The sequence below is a fragment of the Rhipicephalus microplus genome, chromosome X (assembly GCF_043290135.1).
Source record: "Rhipicephalus microplus isolate Deutch F79 chromosome X, USDA_Rmic, whole genome shotgun sequence".
Classification (NCBI taxonomy): domain Eukaryota; kingdom Metazoa; phylum Arthropoda; class Arachnida; order Ixodida; family Ixodidae; genus Rhipicephalus; species Rhipicephalus microplus.
Genome location: NC_134710.1, coordinates 119568239 through 119578368, shown reverse-complemented (window position 1 = coordinate 119578368; position 10130 = coordinate 119568239).

The window sequence follows — 10130 nt, the reverse complement described above, 5'->3', positions numbered from 1 at the left end:
CAACAGAGGGCAGTACAAAAGAAACGGTAACAGGTGCTTATCTTGCTGTGATCTGTAGGGGCCTGCTATTGTGCATACTGTTAAACCTTCGGCAATAACTTTACGAGAATTTACGAAGCAATAGCGTAAGGCCTTGTTTACTAATGCCATATGCTGACTGTAACGCTTTGTACGTAGGCGAAATGAAAAATTTACCCAAGAGCCTGCGGCCGTAGGCGTGTGCGTGAGAAGACCAGGGGCGGAGGGGGGGGGGGGCATAATTTGCTTATTACCAACGAGAGGGGAGGATGTAACGAACCTTTGCCCTCGCCCTCAATGGAACCCTGTGCCCACTAATGCCTGCAGGAACATAAAAACGATGTGTGCAAGTTTGCGCGACAAAGGAATACACTTGCTAAGCACAGCGTCGTGAACGGCCACAGCATGAAATTTGACAACTCCCACGTCATCGACTTAGCGACCAACTATTATCAGCTGCTTTTTGTTGAATACTAGTCCATCCGGGATACAGCCGGTAATTTCAAATGGTCTTGGAATGTGATACAATGCGCCCAGAAAGGCAGGGGTGGATTATCTAGGGTTCAAAGGGTTTAAATAAATCGGGCCCTTTGGTTTTAGAGCCTCCCCAACCCCAAGAGAAAAAAACAAAAGACTGACTTTGTTGTTTTGTTCAAAAAAGTTTAACGCTCCTGCTAGACTCCCCTGATAAAAACAAATCATATATTTCAATAATCAATATACATGCTTCTAAGAGGTTGTTCGTTGCATAGCGTGTATAATCTTGAAGTCGACTCACAGTTTTGCTGTCGGTGGTAAAAACCTTTCACTTGCCTAGGACCATGCAGCCTTAGAAGGGCTTGTACGAAATCAAAAATATATAGCTAGATGATTGGCAGCATAGTTACTGTAAGTACGTGCGAACAGTTTCTGAAAAAGGCCCACCTGTGAACTTTGGCAGTGCTCGCACGTAGGCATGCAACCAAAGCGTGCACTACCGAATTAGTGAAGCTGTAGCAGATAGAGGAAGCTATTTCACACAAAGGCGCTCTCCGATTTTCGAGGGAAGACTTTTCTTAAAATAAGGGTAACCAACGCTATAGGTCAAGACGAATGGAAGAAACGCACACACGATGCTTGAACTGCACTTCAAAGTGCAGCTCAAGAACCGTGTGTACTTCATTCCTTCTTTTCGTCTTGACTTCTCGCACGGTTTAGTCTTCTTTCAGTATGACCGAACAAATCAGGAAAATCTCAATGCTGTCCATGTGCCTTCGTCTCCTGATATTGTAAATTATTATGATGACAATCTCTCTATGTGCTCTCTACAAAGAAAACGCCCAGGTGATATCAAACACTTCAGAGAAGCTTAGAATAAATATGGCTTGTGTTCTTTGCAGCTAAATCTAACGAGCGTGAAGTCTCAAGCACAACCGTATGACAAAGTGGGAAAGAATAAAATTAAGAAGGAGGGGCAAGAAGCCCCCTTATTTTTATCTGTTGAACCAAGCCCTCCACACTGTTAACCTGGCCCTACATAAAGGACAAAAAGTTGCAAGAAGCACACCTACGCAGTGCTAACAGATGAATTTATTGTCACAAGACAAAAAGAAAAATGTCTGTGGCATGAGCACCAGCAAAATGAAACGCTCACACTGTATAGGTGTCTTCACACCTACACCTGTACTCTGCTCTCGAGTGAGCAGATCTCTTTTAACGAAAGCGCAACACACAGAGAGCTGACACACTTTCAATTTTGAAGGCTTTCTGAAGCTCTCGTCTCGGCCTGTCTGCATAACGGCTATGCATATCACTATGCACTCTTGGAATAAAGGTTGGCATGCGCAGTTAGCAACATGCACGGCTGAGGTACTCCCCCGTAGAATTTTGAATGTCACACATTAGGGAGGCCCCCCACCCACACATTTGTCTACGTATGCTTTGGAAGTGGCAAGCCATTTTTCCTCATTTTTCATCAGATTTTGTCTGGTGTAGCTGTTGTGGCACCTTGACACCTGTAGCCCCCGAATTTCACCAGATTTTCCAAATCTGGTGCCACATTTCACCGTCTGGGAACGCCGCCCCATCGGTGCCAGCAAGGTAGATACAACTGGTAGCGAAGGCTCCACAGAAGCCCATACATTCAAAAAATGGCGGCTGGTCAGCTGCTGCTTAGCTAGCTTAGCGCCATCTCGTTGAGGAGGGAACACAGTAAATCGGATGTGAGGCAACAGTTGGTAAGCAAGTGACATTTTTTTGTGTGCACTAGCATGAAAGTTGATCTCAATTTATTTTGTTAGGCCCCTGATCCCTAAGGACTCGCCGGCAAGTCCTGCACGAGTGCGCTTCGAGTCAACACCAGCTAATCTGATACCAACTCATGACTAGATAGTAAGGTTTAAGTGTACTACCATTCACTTTGTGATGGTTTTACAAGGAATCTTGTTCGAACTTTTATTCAGCATTCGTGGCATCTTCCACAGATGGTTTAAAGCAACAAACAGCGTATACCCGTCATATCTGCAGCGTTGCTTATTTGCTTCACACATATGCAGGTTCTTTAACACGACAATGCTAGTGTTCTTTATTTTTAAAAGAAAGAAATGATGCCTAGTCATGCATAAATTATGACATTCCAGTTTTATTCAATGGTCACAATAACTTAAATTTATTACAGTGCACGCAACGACAATAAGCGGGAAAATTTCTGTGCACATACTTGTGTTATGTTGTTTTTTTTGCATTATGCTCCGGTTATGTATGCGAATCGTAGCATGATATATAACTTCTGCTCACCGATAACGCAAATATTAGTAGGCACTGCATGCTCAAAAAGGAAACCGGGCTGCAGGAATACTGATGGATACAAGTAAAGCGAGAACTGTATTCTGAACTATTGCTTTTGTTTCTTATCTAGAAGACATGGGTCATCAGGTATACGTTTGTCGCTACTGCTTCCTTGCCCAGCACATGGTTTCTGCAGGTACCGACGAAAGCACTCGGCAATAAATGTAATACGCATCATTCCACTGCCTGTTGGACACTGCATTTAAGAGGTTCACCAACAATAAAACGCACCTCACAATTTCGCGCACAGCAGAGCATGTAAGCAAGTGCAGAACACTTAAACATGCGAGGGGGTGTGTCATCGCAGATGAATTTTACGAGCGGGCCTTTCCATGTAGTGCAAAGGCTGCACAAAGTAATAATAGAGGGGACAGAGAGTGCTGGAAATAAAGACTTTTCGTAAATATAGAAAAATATTAAATTATTTACTCATTACACCTACATATTGTTGGGGGAAAGAAATGTCATTTGTGAAACCTAGTGATTGCTCTGACTTTCAATCGAACTTGGTTTTTCACTCTTAGTGTTTGTTCTCTCCATACATAGTCGCGCTTCAATCGCCATAGAGTTAATATACGTACTGTATACTGTTAATATACATACTGTATATACTGTCTGTATATTAACTCTATGGCGTAGACAGGATAACCACTGGTCATCAAGGGTAACTGTCTGGATTTCCAGAGAAGGTAACCGGGTGAGGAGACAAAGTTAGGTGGGCAGATGAGATTAGGAAGTTTGCAGGTATTAAGTGGCAGCAGCAAGCACAAGACCAAGTTGACTGGCGGAAAATGGGAGAGACCTTTGTCCTGCAGTGGGCGTAGTCAGGCTGATGATGGTAAGATGATGATGGTTAGATTGCGCTTGTTTGTCTTTCTGTGTCCCTGTGTGCTTGCGCGAAAATTTCAAGATGGATATGTCCCAACTAGGCCGAATTGCAGTTTTGCAAAAAAGACGTTATTGTAACCGGTTCTGCACTATAAGCGATTACATTGCAAGTGATCTACACTCTAGCTTGTAGACAGTGGACAGTAAAGTGATCTGCCAGTAATTCCTCAAGCAGTTGGCATCCCCTTTCTTATAGATTGCAATTTTGGCATTTTTACAAGATTCTGGTACCCTCCTCATCAAGAGCCACTTCGTATACGAGGTGGCCAGTTTTTCTAACACAATCTCTCCGCCATCTTTCTACAGGTCTGTTGTTACTTTATCCTCACCAGTGGCTTTACCTCTTTGCATTCTTCCAGGGCTTTCATTACTTCCCCTGTCATTACTAGTAGGATGTCAAATTCCTCTGGACTATTATTGTTTTTCACAGTATTATCCTGGTTGTTTCGGCGTCTGTACAGCTATCTGTAGAACTCCTCCGTCACCTAAACTACTATCCTCTCCCTATTGGTTATAAGTTATCGCATTGCCTTCCTTCCTTGTCCCTTAATGCATACATCCGATTTCTGCTTATGCACAAGTTTGCCTTTACAGCTCTTAGGCTTCTGCCGCTCTTTGTAGCATGCTCAATTCTCTACATGTTATACCTTCTTATGTCAGCTACCTTATGCCTATTGATTAACTTTTAGCGCTCCGCCAGCTCTACTTTGTCTGTTGCATTTGAGGCGCTCATGGTTTGTCTCTTAATGAGGTTTATCTCACGATATATCTTGCCACTGTCCTGTCTAATGACTGTACCTCGACTTCCGTTGCACATTCCTAATGATACTAGTCAGATTATCATTCATTGCGTCAACGCTAAAGTCAGTTTCTTTTATTAAAGCCGCAAATATCTTCTGAAGCGTAACTGAATTCCTGTACTTTCCCTCTCGACACAAGCTCATTAACTGGCTTATTGCGTATCAGTTTCTGCCGTTCATTTCTCAAGTCCATATGAATTTGAGACCTTATGTTGTGCATGATAAAGAACACCAGATCGTCGAAATTCCCAGAGCCATTCAGTACTACGTCTTTCATATCTGATCGCATCATGGTATGGGGAAATAAAAACCCAGATACAGTAAACGAATGTCACTTCATCGAATATTTTAGAATAACAAAGTTTTAGAAAATTCCTGGCTGTTGTTTCCTGGCATTATATGCAAAAACCTTTCAGCTGAGGGGGCAGACTGGTCTTAGACATCTTTTTTGTTTATTTCTTCAGTGATCTTGATCAAACTGCAGAGGATTATGCAGTTTTTCTGCTGATTTTAAGTAATTAGTTTTGAAGTAACTTATCTTGTTCCTGAGATAACGTAAGTTCATCCCCTATTGTTTAAGGATGTGATCAAAAAAAGTGCTTAATTAAAAGTGATATTTAGAATATGCCAACATAGACTAATGACTATAAATTGAAAGTATGCAAGTTTTTTTTTGTTTTTAGGCCTTTGGCTATTTTACAGCAAAATGAACTATCCATTTTCGAAAGCAGTTGGAACTGTGTTACAATTTCGATGAGTAATTAATTAAAAAGGCTTGTGCTCTAAATTCTGCTCCCATACTTGCATTCTACACACATACAGGTTTCCGTTGCAAAAAACATTATTGCTGTTTATTGCATTATTGCTGTTATTGCTGAATAAACGACCCATTTATTCGTTATAGAGCCCAAGCTGTCCATTCCTAGCACGTGTCTATCTCCACTTCGTCCTCTTCGATAGTCTGGCCTGCTCCAAGAGAATATTCTGCAACATCCTCCCAGGGGCCCAAGATGACTCGCACAACTTGGATGAAGTCTGGACCACTCCAGGTTGTTCTGATCCGGATTGTTATTCAACATCATCCCAGGGGGGCCAAAGAGAATCGTACCCACCAAGAATGCAGTTCGTGTTGAAATGCACTTTCTTTGCTACCGGGAGTGCCTGTGCACTACGGCCGTCGATTCGTGGCTGTTGCACCCCTTGCCGTCTCCGGAACCGATGCTGATGAGACAGAGGGTGTTCTTGACGTGCGTTAGGCTGACGTGCTGGGCATGCAGAATTACGAAGACACGATGCCTGTCGTCGTGGTCGCCCAAAAGGTCACTGGTCTGAGACGAGTTGTTCAAGTACGGCATCACCATGGACACCCTGGCGCTGACGACATTGACGCATACGGCATTGATGAGCATCGACGTACTTGTTCGGCGGCTCCACGTCTTCCAAGTTCCTGCCGCCAGCAACCGCGTAGTCAGGCTGATGGTACTTTTTTTCTGAGGTCGAGACACCTTGCTCCCATACAGATAGATCGTGGTGCTTGTTTGAGGTTCGTGAAGACACTTTATCACTCCTGATGGCACCAAAACGCCACATCCAAGATATGTCTGTGTGCGTTGCAGAAGGATTGCAGCTCAAGACGAACAGTGTGCTAGACGGGCGCTGGATGCTGTCAGACGACAAGGGTCCCTGTACCATCCAGCCAAACATTGTCTCTATTGCTGTTAGCGTTTCAGTTATGCGGTCGATTTTGCCGGTCGTGACCTTCCAACAGGCGTTGGATCTTATGATGACACTGATCTCTCTCGTCCGGTTTCCACGTATTCGGTTGAAAGTGGTCAGCTACGTTGTACTCCCGTTCAAGAAGTAGGTGCGAAATGTTGGATTCGAGTGGTGGGCTTGTGACAGAGCAAATTTCGGGAATCGTCAACACCCCTAAAGTAACCGTTGAATCGTCGAACTGGCTTCGAAGCCGCAAGTTGACACGCTCGGTGCAGAGTCCCCTTCGTGACATGGATTCTCCAAAAGTGACAAGAGAGAGCTCTTCTTTTCCCACGACGGAGCACTAAAGCATCCTTGCCAGGTCTGCACGAATGTAGGTGCGCTGACTGCCGCTGTCCAGCAGTACCCGCACGAGGAGTCTGTGGTCTCCAGACTCTACCCAAATTCGACCTGTCTGTAGCAATACATGAGTGAACTCAACGCGATTCTGGGTGCTAGTGACCGTTCACATGGTTAATGGGGGTGGTTGAGAAAATGCTGGGGATCCTGCGTTGGGGTGCGGATCTTCGGCTGGGGGTGATAACTCGCAGAAGATGGTCAGGTGGCGTCACTGGCAGGTACCACACCTAAGATTCAATGACTTCCTGCACATTCTAGCGATCTGGTTTCGTGTTCCACAGCAGTAGCAACTGCAGCCTTGCCCGTTTCTCTTCAGCCGATAGGTTGGCATTGCAAGCAGCGATCATGTGATCCTTGCTGTGGCAGAGTGGGCACGCCAGTTTAACAGGCAAGGTAGACCCCGTTAGGGCGGACGCTGATGGTATCATTTCTGTGCCATACGTTTCTTCAGATATGTGGGTTCTGGCTTCGTATTGCGACACACGACGAGACTGTAACCGGCCCTTCTTTCGGATTTTCACTTGAATGTGGAGAAATGTCATTAACTCCTTGGCTAGCTGCGTTCGGCCTTCAGGCGTTTCGGCAATGCTGGAGGGGCAGTTCGAATCTTTGGATTTCTGTCTGTACATAATGGCAAGATCCTTGGGCATACATTGCATTAGGACACAGTTTAAACTAAGACCACAGTGTACTGGTCAGGCGCAACTCCTAGGCCTTCCAAGGCACTAACGTGTAACTGCACACTATCGTGCAGCAGACTAAGCTTTCGAACGTCTGACGAGCTTTTCACAGGGCTTAGCGCAAGGAGATTGTCAACATGCTCATTCACAAGAAGATCCTGGCGTCCAAAGCAATTTGTGAGGGTCTTAATTGCAAGGTCATAATTTTGCTCTGCTAAACGGATGCCTTCGACAGCTCACTTTGCACTCCCAGTTAAGCAAGTCAATAGGTACTTAAATCTTTTCGATGCGCGGTAGCTTGATTTTCTTGTGGATGGTAGCGTTGAGATGGTCCCAAAAGGACAGCCATCCGCAAAGAGTACCATCAAAAGTTGGTATCTATATCTTGGCCAGTTGAACCGCAAGCGGACAGTGCGCTCTCACCTGCCCTGCTGCTTCGCCGGAGCTCGGAAGTTCTAGGTTGCTTGGCCCTGGTCCAGTGGCTTGTGACTGCATTGTGGTTGCCTTCTCACGTTCCTGTAGCCAGAACTTGGCTCGTGACACAGCGTAAAGAATCCTTGCGTTTTACTTGTCTGCTGTTTCCACTTCATGATCCAGGTTTTCTTCATCCGTTGTCGCCAGAATGACCTCGTCAAGCCTCGAAAGTGCTGCTTCTTTACCCTTCAGGAAATCCATGTGGCCGATAATCTGGGAGGCGTCTAGATCCGGTTGCTGCAGCAGGTCCGATAACATTGCTAGGGCTCGGGTGACACCAGCTCTGATCGAGTGGCGCTTCTTTCGAAGATGGTCAGCGGTCGGCATGGTCGTGACGTTCAGGCAAGTCTCCGAAGGGGCGGATTCCGGGTTTCGCGCACCAAATGTAATGAAATAACCGGTCTGCAGACGTTAGATGGAGACGACCCATTTATTAGTCATGGAGCCCAAGCTGTCCATTACTACTGTGTGCCTATCTACACTTCGTCCTCTTCGATAGTCTGGCCCGCTCCAAGAGAATATTCTGCAACAGTGTGCATGCTTTGCAATCCTCATATAAATGCTCATAAATTTGTAGCAGAGCTAACACAGGTGCCAGCAAATTATAAAGAAAGCCTCGAAGGCGGTTCCATATTTTTTTTGCAGGTTCTGTATGTTAACAGCACCAAGAATCTGGATATTTAAAATCACATTACAAAAAAAAATACCACTTCCTCGTGTGCAAAAATTTGCAGAGATAGAAAAATAGTTGCAGAAACCAAATATGTTGATTTTAAAGAATGAATTTTTTTCTTCACTTTCCGGTCCCAAAGACCAGTCTGCCCCGTTAAACAAATTCCTGAATAGTGAATATTTCAGTTGAGCTCGATCAGGGTGTCAAGCTATTTGCTTTTTCCGAATTCCCCAACTTTTCAGGTTTTCTGTGTATATATCAGACGCTCCTATGAAATAAGTAAATAAATGTATAAATGTACCACACGTGCCAGAATGTTCAGTATGTGTGCGGTATGAAAAAAAAATGTTTATATGGCTAAAATAAAACCTCTGAGCCAGAGACTAAGCAAGCTGGCTCTTTGATGTTTGGAATATTCAGAAATAAAACAGCGGAGTTAAAATTTAGTGCAGATGAAAGTTTGAAGGAGCCCACGATAGTTCTACAATTCAGCCAAAGCTGCCAGAAAACAAGTGGCACCATCTCGTGGCATCAGTGTAAGAGGAGGACGGGGGAGCCTGGCCAGTTGTGCCACTGGTATATAGTCTAGTTCACTATAACGGTTACAGCCCAGGCCACTTAGGATGTGGATTGGATTAATTGGCCTGGACTGCTGTATTTACTGACTACTATTTAGGATGTGTATTCAAATAAATCTTATGCAACCTGGATTGCCGTATTGACTATTGATCTGCATCCCCACCTAATGCACACACCTCTAATATTGTTACATAAAATGAGACGGGACGTGACTATTTGCCACTGTATTTACACCGAGAAAACAGGAGCGCAGCACACAGTGAGCAAACCAGTCCTCTTCGTCGTCTTCTGTCCACAGATTGATTCACCCTTCATGCAATAGCTACGTAGCAATATATACACGTCAGTAAAAAAAAAAAACTACACGTGTATTTTGTGCACCTTGCGTTGACAATGACTAACATCATCACAAGAACGGAGCCGCACTGCATAACTTTCTTTTTTTTTTTTTCACGACGAGCACATGCATGTTGATGTTTTATTTCTCTGGACTCTGATGCTTGGAGCTCGACGGAAGTTTTCCGATGCCTGCAATGAAAGCTGGGGGTAGCATTTAAAATATACTGACGTTTGAGTATGCGGTGGCAAGAACGAATCTGTCAGGTCACAACAGCTTCCTTGATTTTATAGATGAATCACAGATGCCGGCGTGTTATCTTCGTTTACGTACTCTTCCATGAAAATAACGCTAAACATAATTACAGATTTATTACTACCCTCTCAAGAAACTCAAATAAAAAATTTAAATAAAGTTACCCATTGCTATACCCTTGAAACGGAAGCTACCAGCAATAAGTGCGTACCTGAAGACATTTGCTGTTGCATCGCCAATAATAACAATGGTAATAATAATGACAAAAGGCATGACATAGCCCAGCATTCCTCTGCTAATGGCAGTTCTAGACTGATCAGGATGCCTTCAAGCCAAGCCGAAATCATGGCCAAGACCAACATGAAAGCTAAGGAACGCTTTAGTCAACATGAAGAACAAGTTGCCGAGCGAAAATTCGCACGGTCTTCTTTATGCTATAGGCTGCCACAATTGTGACAACCAGTACATCAGTGAGACCAGTGATT